General features: G+C 35.3%; 1 protein-coding gene across 9 annotated transcripts in view; it reads right to left on the minus strand.

The window, feature by feature from the left end:
• Positions 1-27,247, minus strand: part of GPC5 (glypican 5) — a 1,368,657-nt gene that overhangs the window by 955,022 nt on the left and 386,388 nt on the right. The window lies entirely within an intron of this gene.

Below are 27,247 nucleotides of genomic sequence, written 5' to 3' on the forward strand. Positions count from 1 at the left end.
ACAAAAACAAACTGTACAGATTTGCTTGTTATAATTTGTGTTGACAGCTTCAATTTCAGAATCCCAGAATCAAATGTTCAAATTAGTGGTTCTAAACATCCTTTCCAGAATATGTTTCCAATTGTTTAACTTGAAAGCTCTAGATATGTAATGTTTTATTTTTTAATCAAAGTTTTGCAAGTGCTTAATTTAAATGCACTATCTTTTAACATTTTAATGTCACTTAATATTTCTTAAAAGTAAAATTTAGGGGCACCTGTGTGGCTCAGTCAGTTGAGTGTCTGACTCTTGGTTTTGGCTAGGGTCATTGTCTCGGGGTTGTGGGCTCAAGCCTGGCATCAGGCTCCGGGCTCAGCAGGGAGTCTGCTTGAGATTCTCTCTCTGCCCCTCCCCCCCGCCACAGTTGCACACACTCGTGTGTGCTCTCTCTCTCTCGAAAATAAATAATCTTTAAAAGGAAAGTAAAGTTTAAACAAATTTTTACTCATTTTTGGTGATAGCATATAGTTCTTACATTTACTTAAGATAACCTATATTACTATTATTTATAAACAGTATGGCAAGAGTTGCTACACAAGCCCAGTTCTATACAGGACATAACATGAGCCATTTGCATTAAATACCTCAGAAATTTCTATTACATGTATAAGGACACAAAAAAACTCCATAGTGTAAACACAATAATGAATATTTTTTTTGTAAAAGTAAAGACAGAAAAAAGCTTCAGACTTATTAGCCTGAGTAAAAAGTATGATTTGCTTGAGCCTATAAGTCAGCTTTCTTTATATATGAAATATCAATGACTAACTTATGAAATTCTCCAAATCTTACAAAGAAAGGTAACATCTTTTTTTTTTTAATATTTTATTTCTTTATTTAACAGAGAGAGAGAGAGGGAGAGCACAAGCACGGGGAGCAGCCGAGGGAGAGGGAGAAGCAGACTCCCCACTGAACAGGAAGCCTGATGCAGGGCTCGATCCCAGGATCCGGGATCATGACCCGAACCGAAGGCAGACATCTAACCAACTGAGCCACCCAGGTGCCCCACAAAGAAAGGTAACATCGTAAATTCAAGTGTTAAGGTCTCAAATAAAATTAATTAAACCCAACACTTCCCTTAACTTTCAAAGCTTTGGCATATAGGCATAACTACACACACATACAAACTTTACTTCTCTTATTAAAATTAAAATTAAAATTCCTTTTTCTTCCATTCATTCTAACAACCACCAACTTTATAAGAATTGGAATCAAACTCAGTAAGAATACAATTAGTCTAATCCTTGATATAAGTTTGTGTTCACACATAATCTTTAGAGAGCTACATCAGTGTTTACATGAATAATACGCAATAACTTTTGGATGACAAATAGTAATAGCAGTAAAATCTGACTGTTTTTAATCAATCATTTTGATTATTTATTTCTGGTATTATAAATAACACAGGGGTTGATATTCATATATCAAAATCTTTGTTCTCATCTCTTTTTTTCCTTAGGAAGTTAAATTGTTCATTTTTTATAAATTTATTTTATTTTATTTTATATTTGGGTGTGACTAGATACAAGCCTTCTATATTTTCTAACATTTGTGCAGATGTTTAATATGCAAGCATATTTTATATATATCAGGGGGGCACTCCTTGTTACAATATATATTTGGAGGATATTAAGTTCACTGTTTAAACAACACTAATTATTATTATATCATAGCTTCTCTGAATCCATTTATATATTTGTCTTCTTGGCATAGGAAAAACTGAGCAGTACATTTATAGCTCTTATTACTATTAAAATATTGTGCCCCTATACACTATTAACAGTTCTTTTTCTAAATGGTATATGACATTAAAGGACATATTATTTTGCACATAAAAGTGCTTGTTTATTGCCAGTTGCTCACTTCATCAATAAAGAGTGACCCATTGTTTCTTAATGCTTTTAAGATTGCATTAAACTATTTAATTTTAATATTCTGAACACTGCCTTCATTTTGCTTTGATTTACCTAGTGCACCTTTTTTTTTTATTTTCTTTCCTTAAAATTCTCTAAATCCCTTTATTTTATGTTTTCTCATATTAACAGTATATATTTGGTTTTAATTTTTTTATTCAATTGAGATTAATTATCCATTAAAATTATGCTCCAAAATGATATATTTAGCTTTAATTTTGTCATCTTATTTTTAATATTTTTGTTTTTATGTCTTTGCCATATTTTGCTGAATAAATTCTATGTCATTTCTCATTATAATCTAGAATGTACATGTCCTCACTTAAATACTTTAAAGCTTTAGATATACTTAAATGTATATTTCCCTGTTTGCACAATGGATAAGCAAATATATTTTATACCCTCTATGTAAGAAGAAGAATTTTTAAAAATTAAATTTCACTCAAGTTTCCTTCTGTCAACTGCTGGATTTTGGAGTTAAATTATTATTTTTAGATCATATATCTTCTCTTACGACAATCACATTCTGATTTACATTTATAGTGTATGATTAGAGAAATAATTAGAATTAAGTCTTGATTTAGAATTATCCCTGTGCTTTGTTGACAGAACATTTATATTTCTATTTCCCAAAAGTTTAGTTTTTGATTCATGTGTTTAATTGCCTAAAAAAAATGATTTTACATAAATCTTTCAGGAATAGTAACAAAAGTGGCTTAGTATCCAAGACTTTGCATATCTGAAAATTCTGCCATTCATTTGTCTTCTTAATGTTCCTTGCTCACTATGCTTTATTCTAAACATTTTATACTGTTGTCTTTTCATCCCATCTGCGTTTCTTATTTTTCCTAAAAAAAAAAAAATAAATAAATAACACAAAGTCAATGCTCTCTGCACTTAATTTCTGCTTCCTGTAGTTATCTTTATAAAGCATGAGGTCTTCTCTTCTATGATTGCGACCTATAGGCATTTCCTTTTTTTATGTAGTAGAAACTAACTCTATCCAAAGATGGAATTTTTCCATTCACTCATTAAAAGAAGGAGAGATGGAGCCAAGCTGAGTCTGTGCCAGAAAAGTGTTTCCAATTTGATCCCTCGCTGTTTGTCTCCTTGCTCTGAATCTTTCTCATATCCTAACCAGAGGAACTTGTTAACCTCTTATGTCTCTAGTTAACCAATATAATAGGCTATATAATAAGAGGGGATGCAAGGGCTTCAGTCAGTCCCAGTGGGAAGCCTCAGCCTCAACAACTAGGGAGAGGGTAGTATCAGCACAGAGAAAAACCATAAAAGAAGACAACTTTGTATCCGAAGAACAGATTCAGTCGCAAACAATACATATGTTTGGGTTTTGCACTAGGTAGAATAACTGTAAGTACAGTAAGGAATAAAACTATCTGCTTGAAATAATAGATAAAAATAGGTAAGGAAACAGATGAAATTCTGTTGTCTTTTAAGAGAACAGATAGATAAAAGAGGATAAAAGAACAGAGTCTGGCGATGGAGACTAATTGGGGTGAAAAACTGGCAGATACCACTTGGATCAGCCTGTCAAAATAAGCATCATCACTAATGAGATAAATTGAAATCATGGGCCACCCGATAGAATGCAGTGGAAAAATGCAGCATCAGTTCTGTAATATTCTTGTCAAAATGTATCACCTGACATGACCTTAAGTTTCTGAGATCCAGCCCCTCAGGCTCTGCACTCAGTGGGGAGTCTGTCTGAGATTCTTTCTCCCTCTCCCTCTGCCCCTCCCTGCCCTGCCCCGCCACGTGCTCTAAATAAATAAATAAATAAATAAATAAATAAAATCTTAAAAAAAATGTATCACCTGAATCTAATCACAACGAAAGATCAGAAAAACTAAATTGAGGTATTCTCCAAAAGGAAAAAAAGAAAAGGAAGGAAGGAAGGAAAAGAGAGGAAAAGAGAAAAATGGAAGAGAAAGCACTGGCCAAACACTGACCAAGTTAAGGAAAGTTTGAAGATCTCTTCCTGACACAAGGACACAGAAACACTTGACAATTAAAGGCAATGCAGGATCCTGAACTTGGTCTTTTTGCTATTATTGGGACTACTGTTGAAACTTCAATGGAGGTCTGAGGATTAAACAGCAGGAGCATATTAATGTTAATTTCCTGTTTTGGATGGTAGTTTTATGCATGTATTGTGTATATATACATGTGTATATTATATGACAGTATGTAAATATATAATATGATAAATGTATATGCTATTTTATAATATAAATATTAAATATAGTATTTTTGTCTTATATATAAATAAGAAAAAATATATAAAACATATTATATATGTTTATAGTTGTAGGATATATAAACTAAAACAGGGTTCTTCAACCTTGGCACTATCATTGACATTTTGGGCCATGTAATTCTTTGTTGGGGGGGTTTCCTGTGATTGTAGGATACTCAGAAACCTGCCTGGCTTCTACTAACTGACTGCCAGTAGCACCCTCCTTTTTCCCCCCACCTCCAACTCCAGGAAAATAACCAAGAATGTTTCCATATATTATTAAATGTTCTCTAGAGGACAAAATTGCTCCTGGGTTGAGAATCTCTCTACTAAAGTATTTGGGGATGACGGATCATCAAGTTGGCAGCTTAATATCCAGTGGTTCAGGATCCAAGAATCTCAGCAAAGTTTAAGAAGAAAAAGCACAGAGAGAAAAAAAACCTATAAACATCATCCTCAATCTGGTAAAAGCCAAGCATACAGAGAAAACCTTAAAAGAAACTTGAGAAATAAAGAAATTTTATACAAGGAAGACACAATATCAATGAGGGCTTTTTTCTAATTAAAAAAAAAAGAGGCCAAAATACAATGAAATGAGATGAAAGGAAAAAATGTAAACTCAGATTTCTATACAGAGTTAAAAATATATTTCAAAGAGAAAGCTAAAATTTTAGACATTTTCAGAAAAAAAAATAGGTTAATTTGTCACCAGCAATCCTGCAATATAAGAAATGCTAATGAAAGTTTTTCAAGCTGAACGGAAATGAAACCAAACAAAAATTCAAATTTAGAAGAAATGAAGAGCAGAGAAATGATAAGTATGATGGCAAATGTCAGACTAGGCTTTTTACCTCTTACTTTCTTTGAAAGGCAACCGACTGTTTATAATACAAGTAACATTTTATTTTGGGGTTTATGATGTGTATAGTAAAATTATATCACAAAAAATACCACAGAGGACAGGAAAGGAATAAAGGAAATGTACTCTTATCAGTTTTCTACCTTATATGTGAAACAGCAAAAAAAACTACCACTAAGCAGAATTTAAATTAGTTAAGGATAAAGTGAAGATTGTTGTAATCACTAAAAATATTTTATTTATTTTAAGATTTTATTTATTTATTCATGAGAGACAGAGAGAGAGAGAGAGAGGCAGAGGGAGAAGCAGCCTCCCAAGGAGCAGGGAGCCCGATGTGGGACTCGATCCCAGGACCCTGAGATCATGACCTGAGCCAGAGGCAGACACTTAACCATCTGAGCCACCCAGGCGCCCTCACTAAAAATATTTTAATAATAAATAATACAAAGATATGCAACTACCTAGGTAATACATAAATTAAAAATGAATACTAAAAATTTAATAAAACAGAAATAAGGATAGAAAAGAAATAAAAATGAACAAATAAAAAAATCAGATTGGACAAGTAGAAGAAAAGGCTAGCAATATGTTTCATTTAACCCAAACAGATATATAGAAATATATAGATAGATACACATATGAAGACAGAATGACCAAATATACAAATACATATGTAAATTTATTAAATACAAATGAACTAATAATCCAATTAAAATGCAGATTGTCATACTGAATAAAAATGTAAGACCCAACTAAATGTCGTCTACCAAAAATACATTTTTAATATAAAGACACATATATGTTGAAAGTAAACATATAGACTGAAAAAGACTATGCCCCCATGCTGATGGAGAGCATTAGAAGCTTGTATGGCTATAAAAGAAGACAATATATACTGGAAAAAAGGGTGCATTGCTAGATAAAATGAGGGACACTTCATAATTGTTATAGCCATTATAAAAAACAGAATGGAGTTTCCTCAAAAAAATTTAAAACAGAACTACAATGTGATCCAATAATCCCATTTCTGAGTACATAACCAAAGGAACTGAAATCAGGATCTTGAACAGATATCAGCACACCCATGTTCACTGCAGCATTATTCACACTAGCCAATATGAAAACAACCTGTCTGTCAATGGATAAATGGTTAAAGAAATGTGGTATACACACACAATGGAATATTATTCTATTTTTAAAAATGAGGAAATCCTGACATCTATGACAACATAAATGAACCAGGAAAACACTGTGAAGTGAAATAAGCCAGACACAGAAAGACAAATATTGCATGATCTCACTTACATCACACACACACACACACACACACACAAAACCAAACTGAACTCAGTAGTAACAGAGAGTAGAATGGTGGTTGCCAAAGTTTGGGGCATGGGAGGAAAAAGGAAAAGTGAAAAAGAAACTGAGTCAAGGGGTGATGGAAAGTTATTGTTTAGTGGTTACAAAGTTTCAGTTTTGTGAGATGAAGAGTCTGGAGATGGATGGTGGCGATTGGTTGCCCAATAATATGAGTGTACTAAATACCACTCTACTACACACTTAAAAATGGTTGAGATAGTTTCATGTTATGTGCATTTTACTACAATTTTTAAAAAGTTAACAATGATAGGCCATATGCTGGGCCAAACACTAAGTCTCAGTAAATCTCAGGTTTTAGATCTTACATAGTATATTCTTTGACCAGAGTAGAATTTAATTTGAAATCGATGCCATAAAAGATACCTAAAACTACCCCCCAAAATACTTGTAAATTAGACAAAAACACTTTTTAGTAAGTGTCCATAGTTTGTAAAAGACATAAAAGAAAATTTTAAAAATAATGCAAAATGATGAAAATATCATTTGTGGGGTGGAGTTAAATTTGGATTGAAAGAATAGTTTGATCACTTTAAGTGCTTAACTGGAAAAACATGCATAGGTTTAAAAATCAACTAAAGAATAAAAGAATTATAAGCAAATTAAATTTAAAAAGTGGGAAAACTAAAGTAATAGAGATAATAAATGAAATTGAAAACAAATACTAGAAAATAAAAAATGAAAAGCTGTTCTTTTGAAAGGATTCATAAAACTGTTAAAACTTAGCAAGACTATTTAAGAAAAATGTTCAAATACAGATAAAAAACTACTATTGAAAACTCAGTAGCTAAAATGATCATCAAGGAAAGCACATCTGAAGAGTAGCTCACACATGTATCAGAGATTTAAAAGCAACAGAATTTATGTCTTCAGTTAAGGTATTTCAGAATACCACTAAATGTGAGATTTACATAAGGAAGAACAATCATGCTTTCCTTTATGTCCTAGTAATAAGTGCTCTGGTGGCACTAATGAAAGATTTGATTCTACATGTTAATTTTAAATTATTAGGAATTATTGCCAATTTTGATTCTTATTCATATATCTAATTTAGAATGTTGCTATTATTTCACAGTAGAGAGTACTGTGATTAGTACAAAGTAAGCAGTCCCTATTCCATTAGGACTAATTTTCCTTAACTCTATTATATCAGGAAAGAGTGACTGATTTTATATGCATGTTTGAATACAGATTGCCGTGGTTGTAATGGTTAGTGGAAAAGTACACATTTTACAGATATTTTTAAGGAAGATTAAGCAAGATTTCATGGCTTAGATACAAGACTATAATGCTAATAACTGAAAAGTTAATGAAGTTTGACGCTGCATCTTTTTTTTTTTTCTGGCTTTCTTCCATGGTTACTAGAAACCAGTTAGAAAAGCATGTTAAAATTCACCTTACAGAAGATAGTCCATTGCGCATCTATTATCGGTCTTCCTTATCAACTTTTACTGTCATATTTTCTGAAATTTAGACTTTCAAGTTTAAAAAGAAGATAATAAAATAAAATGGATTTTTAAGAATAGCAACATAAATATTCCAATTTATTCTTTCAATGTGCAGTGTGACTCTAGTATTTAATACATCTACTCCCATTTCTAGGCAATGTAAAAGAGTTAACATCTTAGAGAGTAGAGAAGAATCAAGTGTACCTTGGCAAGTACTGAATTCCTACTTTGACCATTATATGGTTTAGAAACTAAATTTGTTCCACAAATTTTAAAAGTACACCTATCAATAGTATAGCTATAAGGGTTAGATTTCACATATATTTTTTAAATTCTTTTTTTAAAGTATTTTTATTTATTTGTGTGTGTGTGAGAGAGAGAGAGAGAGAGAGAGAGAGAACAAGCAGAGGCGGAGAGGCAGAGAGAGAAGCAGGCTCCCCCATGAGCAGGGAGCCGGGTGCAGGACTTGATTCCAGGAGCCTGGGATCATGACCTGAGCTAAAGGTCATGCTTTGCTTAACCAACTGAGCCACCCAGGTGCTTAGATTTCACATATATTTTTAAAAGTGAAAAGAAGCAGTTGAAACATTCCAGGTCTTTATGAGAGTAAATTTAATTCTTAGTATAAATTGAGGTGAGAGTACTTGCTCTTTTTGCCTTTTTTTGCTTGAAATTTTCAGTAACTTTGTTTTTCAAAATCTAGCTGTATTGTTCTGATTAAACTATTCATAGTCTAACTTAACTGTTGATAGAATAATTTAATTCATCATACTGTAACATTCCCTCCCCACACACACTACACATTTGATAGAGAACACTGGTACCCACTCTTAGGTCAAATCATGAAGGAGGTGGAAAGCAAAAGAGCAACTGCATAAATAAACCTTCTAACAGCAGAGATTTCAGAAATAAAATAACGATAGTGAAATTGGAAGACTTAAGGAAAGCTATTTATGTTACTCTGAGGAATACAAATCAATAAAAGTTCATGGCTGAAAGGTTCTCATTGATTGGAACGTACTGGTAGGAGAGTAATTTCAAAACCCAATGTAGGGTTTGCCAACCACACCACATTTTCTGATTGTATACAATAAAATGTTATGACCTCGAAACCACTATCTCTAGTATTAGTTTCTTTAATGACTTTATTTTTTTATTCTAACATGACTAAGCTGAAATCAAGACATCTGAAAGAAATATGGTTACAAAGAATTATAAGATCTTTTTAAGTTAAATATTTCAAAGTTGGCTTCATGAATGTTGTTGGAAAGCATTCATCATTTAGAGGTGTTATAAAAATAATGCAGACAATTGCTTGACTGTATTTCTAGAAATTCCTTAAATTTCCTATGAATGCAATTTTTCAGAACACTACTAACTAATCCTTTGTCAATTTTTTAGCTATATCTAACCCAGTGGAAGCTGCTATAAATCTCCCCATGAGGCAGGGCCAGCGTAGGCCTAACGGGTCTTAGCGTGAGGGCAGGGAGTCACTTTTCTAAGAAGTGCCTTAATTTCTTTGCTGCTCCAGAAAGCAATCCTTCTTTAAGTGCTGTTGATAGACTGATCTGCCCAATCAACTATGATACTTTATAACAGAAAAAGGAAGAAAACCTCTCCAAGGGGAAAAGTCTCATCCACAACAAACCTTGTATCACCAGAGAAAAAGAAACCCCAAAGGATAGTTTCAGGAATTGGGAACTGGATAGCAAAATTTCTTGGATAAACTTCTAATGTTTCTCTACTTAACATTATTTTTAGGATTTTATAAATATATTCCATTAACTTGCCACTCAGTGCATTGCTCAGTTTACTGATACATTTATTTTGCATTCACCTCTTTGACCATACACCAGGGGGAAACGTGGTAATGAAAAGCAACCTATATAAATAAACAATACGACTAACCCAAGGCACTAGAATGGAAGCTACATGAGGCCATAGGTTTCAGTTGTTTTGTTCAGTGCTAGTCTTCTGATGCCTAGAAGTGCCAGTCTCAAGGCAGGCATTCAGTAAGTGTTTGATAATGAATGTATATATATGAAATGAAGTTCTTCCAAGCTTTACATTATGTCATAGAGGTACTTTAAATCCTGTGGGGCATTGAGTCTGCCCCACGTCTTAAGTGTTTAAACACATCGTTCTTTCTGCGAAAACAACACTTTCCCCCCTGACTTCATTCATCAGGTCTCAGCTCAAGTATCATTGCCCTGATCGCTGAAGCCTGGATTATATGTATTATGTGCATTTATAACACCTGCCACATTCATTATCATATTATATTTTATTTGTAAGCATATTTATGTATATCCTCCACAGGACTAGGTTCCAAAAGGGTAGGTAGGTATCTAGCCAGTAATCCCTGGTCCCAAAAAAATACCTCTTCAATGTACAAAATAGAATTATTAATCATTACATGAAATTGTAAACCATTAATAAGAACAGCCAAGATACAAAAAAATAGACAACACAACTTTTTTCTAGTGTAGGTCTATGATGGAACACCATCTAAAGTACAACAGTCAGATTTTTCTATGTATCTAGAGATACAGCTGACAAATAGAACTTGAAAAGTCAGAAAGCGAAAACATTGGTATTTTGGTAAAGTTAGCATACATAAAAAACCAACAAATAACAACAACAAAAGAAAAACCCAAACCAAAAACCTTAGAACAAAAGGGAAGAGGATCAAAGTCTATAAAATAAAGATGAAACATTTGGAACTTTCCGCCAAAATATGAAATACTATAATCTAGGGACATCCCTAAAGTTTTAAATCCAGTATGATAGGAAGATCAGGCTTGTTTTTAACTAGTATAGGAAACCTATCATTCATTCCATTTACATGTTACAGAGGGCAACATTAAATTCCCTACAGTGGGCTTATCAACCTTGACACTATTGACATTTTGGGCTAAAATCTTTTTTGTTATGACAACCCAAAATGGCTCCAGACACTGAAGACTGTCGCATGAGGGGTAAAATTTTTCCCTGGTTGTTCTGTTGTGTTAAGGCAGATTCAACTAGGAGCACAGAAGTTAGAGATGCAGTGATGGTTTTGTGGTGTAATGATATTAATAATATTCATATCATATGGTTCACCTTTAAATATGATATCCAAACAAAATATTAGTGCTGTAACTTTCAAATACTGATGAAAAACCTCTGTTGTAAGATAGAAGTTCCAGCAACAACAATGTATGATTAAGTGTCCAGTTTGGTACACTGGAAGAGGGAATAAAGAAATCTAAATTCTTGGGGCACCTGGGTGGCTCAGTCGTTAGGCATCTGCCTTCAGCTCAGGTCATGATCCCAGAGTCCTGGGATCCAGCCCCACATCGGGCTCCCTGCTCGGCGGGAAGCCTGCTTCTTCCTCTCCCACTCTCCCTGCTTGTGTTCCCTCTCTCGCTGTGTCTCTCTCTGTCAAATAAACAAAATCTTAAAAAATAAAAAAATAAAAAAGAAACCTAAATTCTTGGGGCACCTGGGTGGCTCAGTCGTTAGGCGTCTGCCTTTGGCTCAGGTCATGATCCCAGGGTCCTGGGATGGAGCCCCACATTGGGCTCCCTGCTCAGCAGGAAGCCTGCTTCTCCCTCCCCCACTCCCCCTGCTTGTGTTCCCTCTCTCACTGTGTCTCTCTCTGTCAAATAAACAAATAAAATCTTTAAAAAAAGAAATCTAAATTCTTGACTCAGCTTTGCCCCTACTCTGTTGGACCTTGAATTGAACAATCCTTTTAAAATTGTGTCCCTTACTTTCCTCATCTTTAAACTGAACGTATGAATTATTTGATTTCTTTGTTCCTTTCAGCTCTAATATACCATGAACATATGACACCATTGTGTGTATATTTCAGAAACTAATAACAATCACTCTCTTCTTGATATATGCATCATAATGTACCACAGCTGATATTAAACATAAAAGATTTTTATGGATTGTGTGATTTTTGGAGTTTGCTTTCCATCAAAACTATTAGTTTCAATAGCCCATTGAAGATGCCTGAAATTCTATTGGAAAATGATATTTTGTTTCTTTGACTTAAGGCAGTGATTTTCAAACTATGCTATACTCAGGGGTATCTGTTGGAGGACAGCTAGGCAAGTCAGCAGCCAATGCTTTGGATCCCCCTCCAATGATTCAAACAGAATACAGAAGCTTTCATCATTCTATTTATTAAGGCTCAAAAGAATTGTTTGAACATAGAATTTGGCAAAGATATGAAAACACTGGAAGGTGTATCTATGCCAAATCCTATCATATGCCATTTATCCTTTTATGGATATATGCACATATATATATATAGCATTCATATACATTATATATGTTTATATCATACGTAAGTGTCTCTAGGGCTATTAAACCACATGAAGTTCATTGACAATGGATTGTAAATTCATCCATTCCCCTGTTTAAAACAGTGTCATCAGGCGAGATGGTGCCTCCATAGGGCAGTGTTTGGAAAGAGACACAACAACACGGAATGTAGGAATATATCTCACGTCATCCCACTGAGAGGCCAGGCGGTGCTGTGCTGGAAGTTGCATGGTTGTGAAAAAAGCATGTACGTGGAAACCCAACAGGAACAAAGTGTGCATCATCACACCGAGGCGTGCAGCACACGGGTGGAAGGGGCAGATGTCAGAGTTTCACAGTGCGCAGGATAAGCTAAGAGGAGTTGACTTCTTCCGTTTAATAAACCAAAGCTCATTTTTACACAGCATCTCTAAAAACAGCATCCCATCCAAGCATTACTGGATTTAAGACAATAAATAAAATATCCATAGTGAATATGATTCAGCTTTGAAAATAGTCATACTGCATTAAAAATAAATTTTTAGGAATATCTGGATTGATTTTCTTTCTTTTTTTTTTTTTTTAAAGATTTTATTTATTTGATAGAGAGAGACACAGTGAGAGAGGGAATACAAGCAGGGGGAGTGGGAGAGGGAGAAGCAGGCTTCCCGGTGCGGGGCTCCATCCCAGGACCCTGGGACCATGACCTGAGCTGAAGTCAGATGCTTAACGACTGAGCCCCCCAGGCGCCCCTGGATTGACTTTCTTAAAGCAACGAATTATACAAGGCTACCCTTATAGTATCTTATAAGTTATTTGCATAACAATCTACTTGCAAGTACATGAACTCAATTACAAGAACTCTTAATGGATCAATCTTTGGAAGTCTCTGCAGAAGATACCTACTGGAAATCTTTACTAAACTATAGTTTAAGAGATTAGTTCAAATACTGTATTTTCCTACTTTAATCATCAGCAGATATACTTCACTTATGAGACAAATGGGACTACTCCCATACACCCTCTTCTCTATCCTCTTCCCTGTCCCCTTCTTCCTCTTTCTCCTTCATTCCCACTCCCTCTTACCCCATTCTTGTTAGACACAGCTTCCTCCAGGAAGCCTTCCTAGTAGGCAAGTAGCCTCGGGCATATCCCTAAATGCACTTTTCTCTCAACGCATTTACTTCAAACCCCCCTCCCTCTTCTTATAGGCTCCTGAAGACAGGGATAAACCCACCCACATTTTTCATTCCTAGTTTCTACCACTGTTTGTGACATACAAGAACATCCAATAAATGTTTTTTCAACTAAAATATTCAATAACTTCTCGCCAGGCTCATCCAGCAAACAAACTGAGAGGCCTCACTAAAATATAGTGCTTCCTCCTTAATGAGATAAAACTAATTACTTTCTCAAGGTGATAGTAAATGCAAGATAAAATTGACATTCAAGTAAAAACTGGAAATCAAATACTTGGTATCAAAATTGTTTCAATAAATAATCGTGATTTTTATAGGAAAAGTTTAGAACTGAAAAGAAGCAGCTTATTCCCTCAGTGGGAACTGATTTCTTTTTTTTTTCTTTAAAGATTTTATTTATTTATTTAATTGACAGAGAGAGAGAGAGACACACAGCGAGAGAAGGAACACAAGCAGGGGGAGAGGGAGAGGGAGAAGCAGGCTTCCCGATGAGCAGGGAGCCCGATGTGGGGCTCGATCCCAGGACCCTGGGATCATGACCTGAGCCAAAGGCAGACGCCTAATGACTGAGCCACCCAGGCGCCCCGGGAACTGATTTCTTCACTATCCACATACAATTCATGAAGTGATGATGCATAATAGCAACATTACTACTACTACTATACTACAGTACTACTCCTATACAACAATACTACTACTATACTACACTACTACTGCTGTTACTACTACTACTACTATACTACAGTACTACTACTATACTACAGTACTACTCCTATACAACACTACTACTATACTACAGTACTACTGCTGTTACTACTACTATACTACAGTACTACTACTATACTACAGTTCTCCTATACAACAATACCACTACTATGCTACACTACTACTGCTGTTACTACTACTACTATACTACAGCACTACTCCTATACAATACTACTACTACTTTGCTACACTACTACTGCTGTTACTACTACCACTATACTACAGTACTACTCCTATACAACAATACTAGTCCTATACAACAATACTACTGCTGTTACTACTACTACTATACTACAGCACTACTCCTATACAATACTACTACTACTTTGCTACACTACTACTGCTGTTACTACTACCACTATACTACAGTACTACTCCTATACAACAATACTACTCCTATACAACAATACTACTGCTGTTACTACTACTACTATACTACAGTACTACTCCTATACAACAATACTATTACTATACTACACTACTACTGCTGTTACTACTACTACTATAGAAAGCCACTTCAATACCTAAATATGAAAAGTATTTTGTTCAACTAGAATGTGATCTTCAAAGTCATGGAAAGAGTATAGCACCAAAGACCATATTTTCTACTACTATGCTTATTCTGTAAAAAGTAACTGTTTTACTAAAAAATCAGACTTATGGTCATTAAAAGACATTTATTTTGAAAATAAAATGAGTTAAACATTTTGGCCAACACATTTTTTTAAAAAATAATCTCAGAGATAACTAAACCAGGAGATCTAATTTCCAATTATACCACCACCAAGATTAAGAGAAAGTTTTTTTAAACTATAAAACTATATCTAAATATTCCCTTATCTTCTTCCCATTATATTTACTAAAATATTTATTTAACCAGGAATTATTTTTTTTCATTATTTTCTCACTTTGAAATTTGGAACCAAAGCAGAATTACCTCAAATCTTATGGAAAATGATCACTTTTTCCTTCTGAATAATAAACTAACTCTCAACAGCTGAAAGGAGACCCTGTCTATTTGTATGCAGTTTCTTTAAATAGAGCTTTTCTTTTTTTTCAATTGTGCTATGACATACTTGCAGTAAAGGTAATAACTTGTTTTAATCTAAGCATGTGTGTGTGTGCACGCACGTGTGTGCGTGTGTGTATATTATATACATATAATAAATGTATATACAGAAACCTGTTCAGCACCAGAAATGGGAGTCTGTTTTTAGAATTGCTACTAACAGTAACTGCATTTCTTTTTTTTTTTTTTTTTAAGATTTATTTATGTGCACACACACGGGAGTGGGGGAGGGGAAGAGAGAGGGAGAGAATCTCAAGCAGACTCTCCACTGAGCACTGAGCATGGAGCCTGACATGGGGCTTGATCTCACAACCCTAAGATCATGACCTGAGCCCCAACCAACAGTCGGACCCTTAACATACTGAGCCACCCAGGTGCCCCGGTAATTACATTTCTAATTGTCAATCATACTTTCTATCTATTTCAACTGCACAAAATTATAATGAAGCATATATCCTCTTCTTTGAACTTAGTTTTCCAACAATTTCTATAATTTCAGGATATGTACATTTTCCCATTAATAGTATCCATTTTCTCAAAAACCTCCTTGATTCCCATAAATATGGAGAATATTCATCTCTTCTTAGATGACTTCCAAAACTTTGTTTAGAGCATTTGAGATGAGACTGACCAATCTGATGAAAGGAAATGGGATAGGGCTTGCAGGAGAAAGAAGAGTTGATGACACTTGCAGGGATATACAGTATTTAGAAATTATGCTCAGGGCCCTCCTCCACTTTGCCTTTGGTAAAGAGCCACTCAAAGTTCAATGGATGGGGAAAACGAAGCATACAAGTCCTCAAATCTCTCTGTGAATTTCCACTTCACACAAGATCTACATGTCCTCGGGGCACCTGGGTGGCTCAGTCGTTAAGCGTCTGCCTTCGGCTCAGGTCATGATCCCAGGGTCTCGGGATCGAGTCCCCGCATTGGGCTCCCTGCTCAGCAAGAAGCCTGCTTCTCTCTCTCCCACTCCCCCTGCTTGTGTTCCCTCTCTCGCTGTGTCTCTGTCAAATAAATAAATAAAATCTTTAAAAAAAAAGAAAAGATCTACGTGTCCTCAAGCTGCTTCACTTACTCCAAAGTTATTATGTGAACATTCAGTTTACATGTTTATACCTATTCCAAGGAAATGCTAATTTACTAAACCCATGACTAAGAGTGAAACTTTCAATAAAATTTTATGTACAACTCAAAATTGTTGCACTGAGAGAATGAGGTGAAACTAGCATTTAGTACATTACAAAGATGGTGTATTTTTCAACTTAAACATGCAATTCGGGATTATAAATTATTTTGAGAGGTTGTGAAATTAATCTGATGATATAGTAGAATGTGGTTTGCTTAGATGATTTAATAAATTACATGCACATGTCAGAGGAGAGGTGAGGGGATGTGAAGTTTCTTACACTCTTACGTGTACTTTTCATGTAATGCAAATACACAAATCTTTCTGTGTAGAAGGAAGAAACAGTTTCCCACATGCCCATTTAATTGTGCATAGATCTTCCGCTCCACTATGCCTCTTCCAGCCAATAGGGAAACGTAATGGGGAATGCGTATGAAAGGTGATGATCAAAACTCCAGTTAGGGTATTATTAAACATGATCTAATTTTAACTATCATCCAATAAACCCCTATGAGGTGAGTATTATCTCTGGTTTATTACTGAAAAAACAGAAGCTTAGAGAATTTAAATAACTCCTTTTAAATCATGCATCTAGGAAGTGAAAAAAATCTTGAATTTTAACCAAGTTTTATCTCTTAATGGAGAACAACATACCCATAAAGGGTTGTTATAAAATTAAGAAAATACGGGAAAAGCACTCAGACATGTTAATAATATTATTTTTTATTAATACTTTTAGTCTGTTGGAGGAACGATTCCTCTCTTCACAAAGTCTTGTGGGTAGAACAGGATTGCAGAAGAGTAAGAAACGTTCCTTTGGTTAAGGCAAAATTGTATTTGCTCATTAAGATTAAATGACTAAATTCAAACTCTTACCAATTTTCACAGTTTAAAAATATCTAAGACTTCTGTGTTGAGATGTGATATTAGAACCCAATATATAAATGAACTTCACTGTATTTAAAACAAAGAAACAAACATAAAAATATCTCAACAGCCGAACATTAAAGATTCTAATTGTTGTATTGTAAAAATAGTATCCACGAATTAATTACTAATATTCTTTTGTGTAGATGATTACTGTATATTAATTGTCAGAGCCACCCTGAAATAATAACCTTATATCAGGTTTGACTTTATGAGTGAATCCTGTGTTCTTCAAATCTCCCCAGAGATGATTACAACCGTTTCTTCAATATTAGAGGCAGGGGCTTCAAGAAACGTATCATCGATTCTTTTCTCACTAAAGTTAATTTGAAAATTCACACAGCAATCAAAGGTTATTCCAAAGCAGAGGTGGTTATATTTTCAGGACTTTTGCACACCAGTTGAGGTTACACTGGTAGCTTGAAATCAGCCATAGTGAGAGTATTCTTTTTCTCCCTATTTTACTCCAGGTCTCTCTCAAAAGTTGCCAAATCTTAAATCTAAAAATTTCCCTTCTGCTATGTGTCTCCTTGGTTTCACTCCTCAGACCACTGCAATCTAGTGTCTGTATCCACAATTCAAATGAGACAGCTCTCTTAAAGACTGTAGAGGACATTGTATACACCACACCAAATTCCACTGACCAGGCCATTGGGCCAAAGTCTTCCTTCCTTCCTTCTTTCTTTTCTTCCTTCCTTCCTTCTTTCCTTCCTTCCTTCCTTCCCCCCTCCCTCCCTCCCATCCATCCATCCATCTATCCATCCATCCATCCAACCATTCTTCCTCATTTTGGTTTTCTAAGCTACTCTCAATTACTAGTATAAATTCAATGCTTTTTACATTATTTCTGCAAAGAGTAAATACCATTAGTATTATGCATTGGTCACCTGGTTAAAACTGACTACTTCTACAGTGATAGGATTTCTATCCATAATCTTTAAGTGAGGCAAAATAATTTAGATGATCTACACAGCATTTAGCACAGTATGTTACTTTGAAAAACAGATGAATTTTTTATGTAAAATGCTACTGAAGTACTCACTTAAATGTAACCATTCAATTTTCTACCTCAAACCCAAAAGCTCTCTTTGCTGGCATGAGGTATTTTTCTTTATCTAGCATGCCTGATGTTGCAGGCTCCCTTCTCACTCCATATTCTGCAAGACATGCTCAGAGTCTCTTCCCATTCAATTTATGACATGATTCATTGAATGCCACAGCCTACTTGAGGATTTTTTAATATTTTCCAGCCCTGCAGTAGAAATCCATTTTTCCGATAAGAAATGTAGTGATGACCCTGTCAGCTAAGTATCCTAATTCATCTGTCTATGTGAAAAAGCTCTTCCCTCCAGGCTCCTTCAGAATTCATACATGGATTGTTCTGTATGTATTAGCATCTGTGGAGAGACCAGCTTTCACACTTCTTTAAAAAATAAAAATACATGTATTTTACAATTCCAGAAATAGTAGATAATAATCAATTCAAAATACTATGATCAAATTTTTTTCTGGTTCTCAGGGATTTAGCTATAGTCATGACACGAAAGAATTTGTAAAAGAGAGTTGTTCTACCAGAGCATTAAAAATGAGGCACATTTCTCTGGACTCATATCATGCAGTTGTTACCAGTGGAAATTTTTTCAACCAATGTAGTATTTACTCTTAATTCAGAAATATATGCCAACTGTTTAAAATTAATACTTTATAGTTAATTAACAATTAAATTGATATTTAATATTGGTCCACACTGAAATGCATCTAAACATGCTTTTAAAAGGCACAAAAGTAAGAATTTATTAAATCATTGTGTGACTAGCATTAGAAATTATAAAAATTAAGTAAAATCTGTCCACCTGCATATGTGGGATGTTGGGAATAGAAAATGTGCTTGAAATACAAAGTCACGTGGTCAAATGTGATTAACTTTCAGGGGAGGAGAACCAACAAGGTCAGTTTCCCACATACTGTCTCACATTTTGTTTCTATCATCTACAGGTCTGTTTTATTCTCAGAAGGTTTTTTGAAAGGGTGTTCTGATCCACGGCAAGCTTCATTATATCTTGAAGCCCTTAATACAATTTTCCCAGGATTTATAACCAGCAGTGGATACCGACAGCTGCATCTCCCCTAACCTAGTTTGGCTAGCCTGCTCCATCGGCCACACAGGCTTTCACTCGTTCAACCGTCATTGAGTATCTTCTGTGTGCGATGCATTGAGTTAGATGTCAAATAATACAAATGGTTGCTAAATAGAAAGATGAGTAAGACAAACTTCCTGATCTCAGAACTCCTAAAATCTAGTAAGGGAGACGGCGATGGGTAACTATAGTGGTAATACAAGATACAGCATCTAATTGATAAAAGCGAGAATACATTTTAAAAACTTGAGGAACACTTCAGGAAAGAGTTGCCATTGAACTGAGTCCTGTCAGGTCACTATGACTTCCACAGGCAGAGATGGGGGAAAGGAATACTAACTCAATAAAATGGCTTGAATTTTTGCAGACAGACATGTATGTGCATGGCAGATCTCAGGAATCATTAATAATTCACTGTTGCTAACACATAAGGAAAGAAGTATCTAGAAGAAAAGTTCCATACCATGATAGAGGGCCTTAGTTATCATCACCTCTAAATTAGACTTTATCCATTATCACTGAGTTGTGTATAACTTGTTTCAGTAAATTCTGAGACCTTCCTGATGATACTAAATGCATACCATCTCAAAAGAAATCATAGCTACCCCTTTTCTGATGACTTGAGGCTCATTCTCTCTCCTAATACATTGTAATAGGCAGGATTAATAAACTGGCAAAATTTTTAAGTCTCTAGGGAACAAAACACAGGCAATTTTGGTACAGATTCCCAAACTATGGGTTGAAATAATTGTGTATCCATCCATTTCTGAAGGTCTAATTTCAGCCCAGACCAGCACCATAGACTAAAATGTATACCTTAATCTCTAAACAGAAAAACTAGATTGTCCTCCCAAAGCAGTACATGAAGGATGAAGGATTGCTTGAACCAGCTTATTTTCTCTTTAGTCAGGAAACTCTTTCCAAAAAAAAAAAAAAAATTACTTGATAATATTTAAGAAATTTCTATTAACATTCAATCCTATATCAACAAAAAGGAAGTAATGTCCCCACATTTCTGCCTCCCCACCCTGAAGCAGCCAGAAAGTAATAATGTTCAGTGCTGATATGGATGCAAAAAAATGGGTTTTTGTGGATTCCCAATGGGGGTGAAAATTGCTAGAACCCTTTTGGAAAATAATGTATTAAAACATCAAAAGTCCAACCAATATAAATGTAAATATGAAAATGTGAGCAATCTCTATAAAAATTCCAGTATATGTATACAAGATGTGTATTGTTATTCATTGCACATTGTTTGTAGGGGCAAATATAATTAAGTTAAATTAATGTGCATTTAGAGGGAAATGACTGAATAATGTGGCAAAAGCATATTATCGAATGCTATGCAATTACTAAAAAATACAAATGGGATGTTTTCGCACATCAGCCACTGGGAAGATCACAACAAGATGATGAGTGAGAAAAATTAGAGTTTAATATGTATAGTATGTAGAATAACTGCATTTTCACAAATATTAACACTGATAACAATTTTATGAGTATATATGTATATAGAGGCATGGGAAACATGGTGGAGTATTATATTTTTTGCTATTAGCATGACTGCTCTTGAAATACATTTTTAAAAATTAAGTGAATAAAACACATACCAGCACACTTTATCCTAGCTTGAAATCTATTCAATGATAGGAGGCCTGTGGAAAAAAAGCAGGTGGCCCATATTACTGATAGAAAATGCTTACCATGCTCCTCAAGCTTCCCGACTCACAGTGCTGACAATGTCTCATTTACAGAAAAAATGCAAGCCCGACTAGGAAATTCTTCATGTTCTTACCTACCAATGTAACAATTGTCCATATTCATTCCCAGCCTTTTCTTCCATTCCAGAGAAATAACTGACTCCTCCCCCACAAAGCTGATGTCTACTTCTGTGTACCCCGGATTCTTCTCCCACCCCATTTCTTCTGGATTTCAACATTTACATTTCTACCCAATCCTTCCGTTCTATCCATAAAAATACACATAAATCTCTCTTTTCTTAATAAGACCAAAAAACAAACAAACAAACAAACCTACAGCCTCCATTGACCTAATTTACTGCTTTTGGCATGTTATTAAAATGACTGACTTGGAAGAGGGCATCAAGAAGACAGCAACTACCAGCTGGACCTGAGCAACTGGAGGCTCTCTACCCCCTCCGCATTCTTGCAGTCTAGGTTCTGTTTGCCTTCCCTACTCCCAGAAGCTGCTCCAAGGACACAGCCTCGATATAGAAATGTGTTGGCGAGACCATCTGAACCGATTACGTGACTGAACCCAGTTAAGGCTTCTATATAAACATTTAAGATTCTGGTGCATGGATGTGGAAATCTCCCTGTGGGTGCTCAAGACAAGCTTCACAGGTAAGTTCACTTCTTATTAAACTGCCACCTTCACTCTGGAGTGGTCTGCCTCTTTCTTCAGTCTCCACCCTCTGTGTACAGCTTCAGATTGCACCCCGGAAGCTCCCCGAGGAGGCTGCAAACCAACAGCATGCCATCAATCATACAAGAGCCTAAATCAGGTCCTGAGGTCCCCATTGAACTAAGAGTTCCTTTTTGTTATTGGATCCTGGGGCAGTCATTGAGTTCTTGTGGAGTGTCTAGGGCAGCTAGACTGGCAAGGGGCCTTAAGGAAAGCTTGGGCAGTGGCTATCTACCACATTTTCCATTGTTATTAATCCCCAAACTTTGGAAGTTAAAATTTTGACAAGGACAGGCATTCCATTGTGCACTAGATGAATCTAACCCTATTTACCCTCCCTTCTTTCTTTCACAGAAAAATTCTTAAAATAAAAATCCACCAGACTATAATTACAATTATTTGTTAAACTCCTCTTTATCACCACTACACACCTGTGAGAATGGCCCAAATCTGGAACACTGATAATGCTAAATGCTGGCCAGGAGGTGGAACAACAGGAACTCTCATACATTGCTGGTGGGAATGCAAAATGGTACCAGCACATTGGTAGACAGTTTGGCAGTTTTCTCACAAAACTAAACATACTCTTACCATAAGATCTAGCAATTGCCCTCCTTGGTATTTACCCAAAGAAGTTGAAAACATGTCCACACCAAAACCTGTACGAGGGTGTGTATGGCAGCTTTATTCATAACTGCCAAAACTTGGAAACAACCAAGGTATCGTTCAGCAGGTGAATGGATAAATCAGCTGTGGTGCATACAAGCAATGGGATATCATTCAGTGCTAAAGAGAAATGAATTATCTAGCCATGAAAAGACATGGAGGAAACTAAAATGCATACTACTAAGTGAAAGAATCTGAAGACTATGTACTATATGATTACAGCTATAGGATATTCTGAAAAGCTTAAAAAAAAAAAAAGCATGGAGACAGTAAAAAGATCAGTGGTTGCCAGAGGTGGGCGGGGGGGGGGGGGTTTGGGAGTGGAAGGGATGAGTAGACAGAGCACAGAGAATTTTTAGGGCAGTGAAACTATTGTGTTTGATCCTGTAATGACAGATTGATGTCATTATACATTTGTCTAAATGCAGAGAATGTACAACACCAAGACTGACCCTATGGTATATTGCTGTCTTTGGGTGATTATGATGTGTCAATGTAGGTTCATCCATTATATAAATGTACCACTTTGGTGGGGAATGTTGATAACGGGGATGGCTATGCGTGTGTAGAGTGGGGAATGTATGGGAAATCTCTCTACCTTCCTCTTAATTTGCTGTGAACCTAAAACTGTTCTTTATAAAAATGTCAAAAAAAAAAAAGGCTTATTTATCCATCAGTGCATGACAATCCGGTTTAATCCACAGTTCACTGAAATGTTTCTCCTTGGGGGCATCCACTGATTTTCTAATTGCCAAGACGAAACTACACCTTAAATATGTCTGATAATTGGCCTCTCTGCTCCATTGCCACTTCACTGTTGAATGTGTCCTCTATTAGTCTCAGCACATCATTCTCCTAGGTATATCTCCTCCATCTCCTGCTGCTCTGCTCTGGTGATTCAGAGGTCATATCTTCAGCTCCCTGGATTTTTAATTCTAAACATTCTCCCAGGGTGACCTCATCCATGTCATTTTTTCACCTACCATCATGACATCCAAATTCATAGTTTTGTCTCTCATTTCTCTCTTGAGATTCAGACTCATAATCCCTGACTGCCTGCTCATCTTATTAGAGCCAGCTTCCACTTTGCAGCAAAGGTGATTCTACCTCCGAGTGCAATGAGTGTGGCATAATAATCGTCTGGCCACACAAAGGTTATTAATATGGAATCCTGTTTAGCAGACTTAGACAGGTGCAAAAATTAAATGACAGCAGAAGTTGCACAAAATTTACCCACCACAGCTCAATGTGGAATTCCACAGCTAAAGAATGCTGAAAAGCCAATAGACTTTGTTGGCTAGGGTCTCTTTGGGATCATGGGCTTGAGATTTTGTTTCTTTCTTTCCTTTTTTGTTAATTTAATGTCTCCCCCATGGCCCAAAAGGCTAATGAAGCTTCAAAAGTTCCTGCCACGGTCCCAGGATGTAACTTACACAGGAGAAGCTGGGTCATTAAGCTAAAGGTCTCTGGATAAGCATCTTCTCTAACAAGCATAAAGGTAATCTTGACCCATATTGTCATTCAGGGAATAACTTTCCTGATTCCGAATAATAGAACCATAATTGAGACTCGCACAGGAAAGGCAACCTGATCAAAAGTTTTTGGCTAATTTTGCTTTTCTGTAGAATGGGATCTTGACAAGGTCCTCTTAAATAGGAGTTTCTAATAAATAGTAAGTTGGACATTCATTTAATTTCTCCAAAATCTGTGGCAGGTCAATTTATAAAATTTTCAGTTTTCCTCAGATAAGAGAAATACACGTCTTTTATTTCAAGTGTCAAAATACCATATATTGTTTTAATTTCCGATATAAGAACTTTCAAAACCTTCAATTATTCAAAACCTGCAAACTATTCAATTTGGGAAAATATTTGCCAAATTATCTCAGAAAACCAAGCAATCTAACTGGCATGTATTATGGAAGCAGATTCCTTTTTTTCTGAGAATAAAAATATTTCAGATAGTAAATAAAATGGTTTGAATATGAATATTTTTTCCAGTCAGTAAAAATCTATCACTTGGCATCAAACTAAGGATTCTAAAGAATGTGAATATAGGGCGCCTGGGTGGCTCAGTCAGTTAAGCGTCTGCCTTCCGCTCAGGTCATGATCCCAGGGTGCTGGGATCGAGTCCCGCATCGGGCTCCCTGCTCTGTGGGGAGCCTGCTTCTCCCTCTCCTCCCCACTTGTGCTCTCTATCTCACTATCTCTGTCTCTCTCTCTCAAATAAATAAAATCTAAAAAAAAAAAAAATTTTAAGAATGTGAATATAAATATTGTGGCAACTATAAACACAAAAGAGTCCTTTTTTAAACATAAAACAAACTTCAAGATACATCTTGGGTGATATTTAAAGGAGCATTAAAAGCTATCTTTTGATTAAACTAGCATTTGTGTTATAAAATACATTAATGATTAAAGAGCAGCCATGTTTTTATAAATGTAATTGCTATAATAAAAAGGAACTCATCTGCCAATTGCTCAGTATTTATTTATAATTGAAACCAGTTAATAGTAATGTGAAAGGTTGTATTTTTGGAAGAATAGATATTTTTGTGTATATAGCCAGAAGTAAATCTGTGGTGGTACCAAAATTAAATGTATGTCCCTGTTTCAGAAACAGAGCAAGAAAATATGCTATACTACTGATGAATAAAGGGTTCATAAATTTAATGTAAATCGGGGCACCTGGGTGGCTCAGCTGGTTAAGCCACTGCCTTTAGCTCAGGTCATGATCCTGGAGTCCCTGCTCAGCAGGGAGTCTGCTTCTTCCTCTGTCCCTACCCGCCTCATGCTCTCTCTCTCTCTCATTCTCTCTCTCAAATAAATAAAATCTTTAAAAAATTAATCTAAAACAGTAGGGAATGAAAACTGAAAAGTTTAAATGAAAAAGAACAGAGGTCAACTGTATAAAATGTGGTTTCCTGAGAAACAACTATTTGGATACTGGCATAATAATATCAACCTCCTATATAATAAAATCAATGTCAACAGTGATGTCAACCTCGTATATAATAATATCACTCATTATTCAATATTTTCTAATTACATTAAAAGAGTATTTGCTATCAATATCTTTTTAATGAGCACACGGTAACATTCAATATTTAAATACATTCTTAGTAATTAGTATTTTCTTCCATCTGGCTTCCCCCCTTATCCCTGCTCCACCACCGATGCCAATGCATTTGTTTTAATCTTTAAAGAAACTACAAAGCTGTATAATCACAGTAGGTTAAGACATTAGTACATGATAGGCTTGAGGCACTGAGAAGTTATAGATCTGAAACATTTATGATCAAAGTCTTTCATTCCCTCTGTCACAGGCATAATTAGCTTAGCTAATTTCCTCTATTTAATTAATGTAATATAATTTTGATTTTCTAAATAGGTAAGTTTACATATTTTTAAATTGGGGGATTAATAGTCAGGATTCTTCAGAGCAACAGAACCAATAAGATGTAAATAGTAATAGAAAAAGTTAGATGTGCACTTTTATTTTTAAACTATTCTTGTATTATTTCAAATTTATAGAAAATTTGCAAAAAGTCATTTGAAAACCTTTAAGATGATTTTAAGAAGATCCACTAATTATTTACATTTTTTGCCATTCAATTTCTCATTCTCTTTCTCTCCCTTCCACACCTACGCCCTTTGGTGTGTATTTCCTAAGAACAAAGGAAATCTCTTATTTAACCACACAACAATGATCAAAAAAAAAATCAAAAATTTAACATTGATATTTCCCAATAATGTCCTGTATACCTTTTCTTTTTCCCCAGTCCAGGATCGAATCCAGGATCCTGCATTTATTTGCTGTATCTCTTTTGTCCACTTTAATCTGGAAACTGTTTCTCAGCTTTTCTTTGTCCTTCTTCCCCTTAAAATTTTTAAAGAGAGGTACAGCATGGGGACTATGGTCAATGATACTGTAACAGCATGCACGGTAACAGATATCACAGCTGTGGTGAACACAGCATCACCTATGGAGCTGTTGAATCATTACGTTTATAGCTGAAACTAATGTGTAACATTGTGTGTCAACTACGCTCAAAAAAATTTTTTGAAGGGCATAGAGCCCATTTCTTTGGTAGAATCCCCCTCAGGTTGAGATTAACCATCGTTTTCTCATGACCAGACTTAATTTATATCCTTTTGGTCAGAATACCAAAGAAGTAATATGTTCTTCCAGGTACCAAATCAGGAAGCATGTGAAGTCAGTTTATCCCAATACTGATGATAATTAACATTTATGATTGGATTGAGGTGTTGTACACTAGATTTATCCATTGTAAAATTCATATCTGTTCCTTTTGTTATTAATAGATGCTTTGACACTGTCAGTATGATGCTCCTCATCAAATTTAACTTGCTAGTTGTAGCACAAATTGATAATTCTTGGCTGAATCGATTATTACTGTGATAACTACAACATAGTGACTTTCTAATCTCTTCATTTCTTCTACATTTATTTGTTGATATTCTACTGCAAAAAAAAGAACTGTTCTTTCCCTTCCGTTTGTTCATATATTCATTCACTTATTTATTCATTTATATCAGTTTGGACTCATGGATTTCCATTTTATCAAATGGAGTTGATCTTTTACCATCCCTATTTGTTGCTGATACTCAAATTGTACTAGATTTGTCCATCTGGAGCCTCTTTGAAGCATCGAGGTCCCGGATACTTTTAACACGTCTGTCTCAATCATTCTTTGAGAAATTCTTTACTTTCTAGTACT

The sequence above is a fragment of the Halichoerus grypus genome, chromosome 4 (assembly GCF_964656455.1).
Source record: "Halichoerus grypus chromosome 4, mHalGry1.hap1.1, whole genome shotgun sequence".
NCBI lineage: Eukaryota > Metazoa > Chordata > Mammalia > Carnivora > Phocidae > Halichoerus > Halichoerus grypus.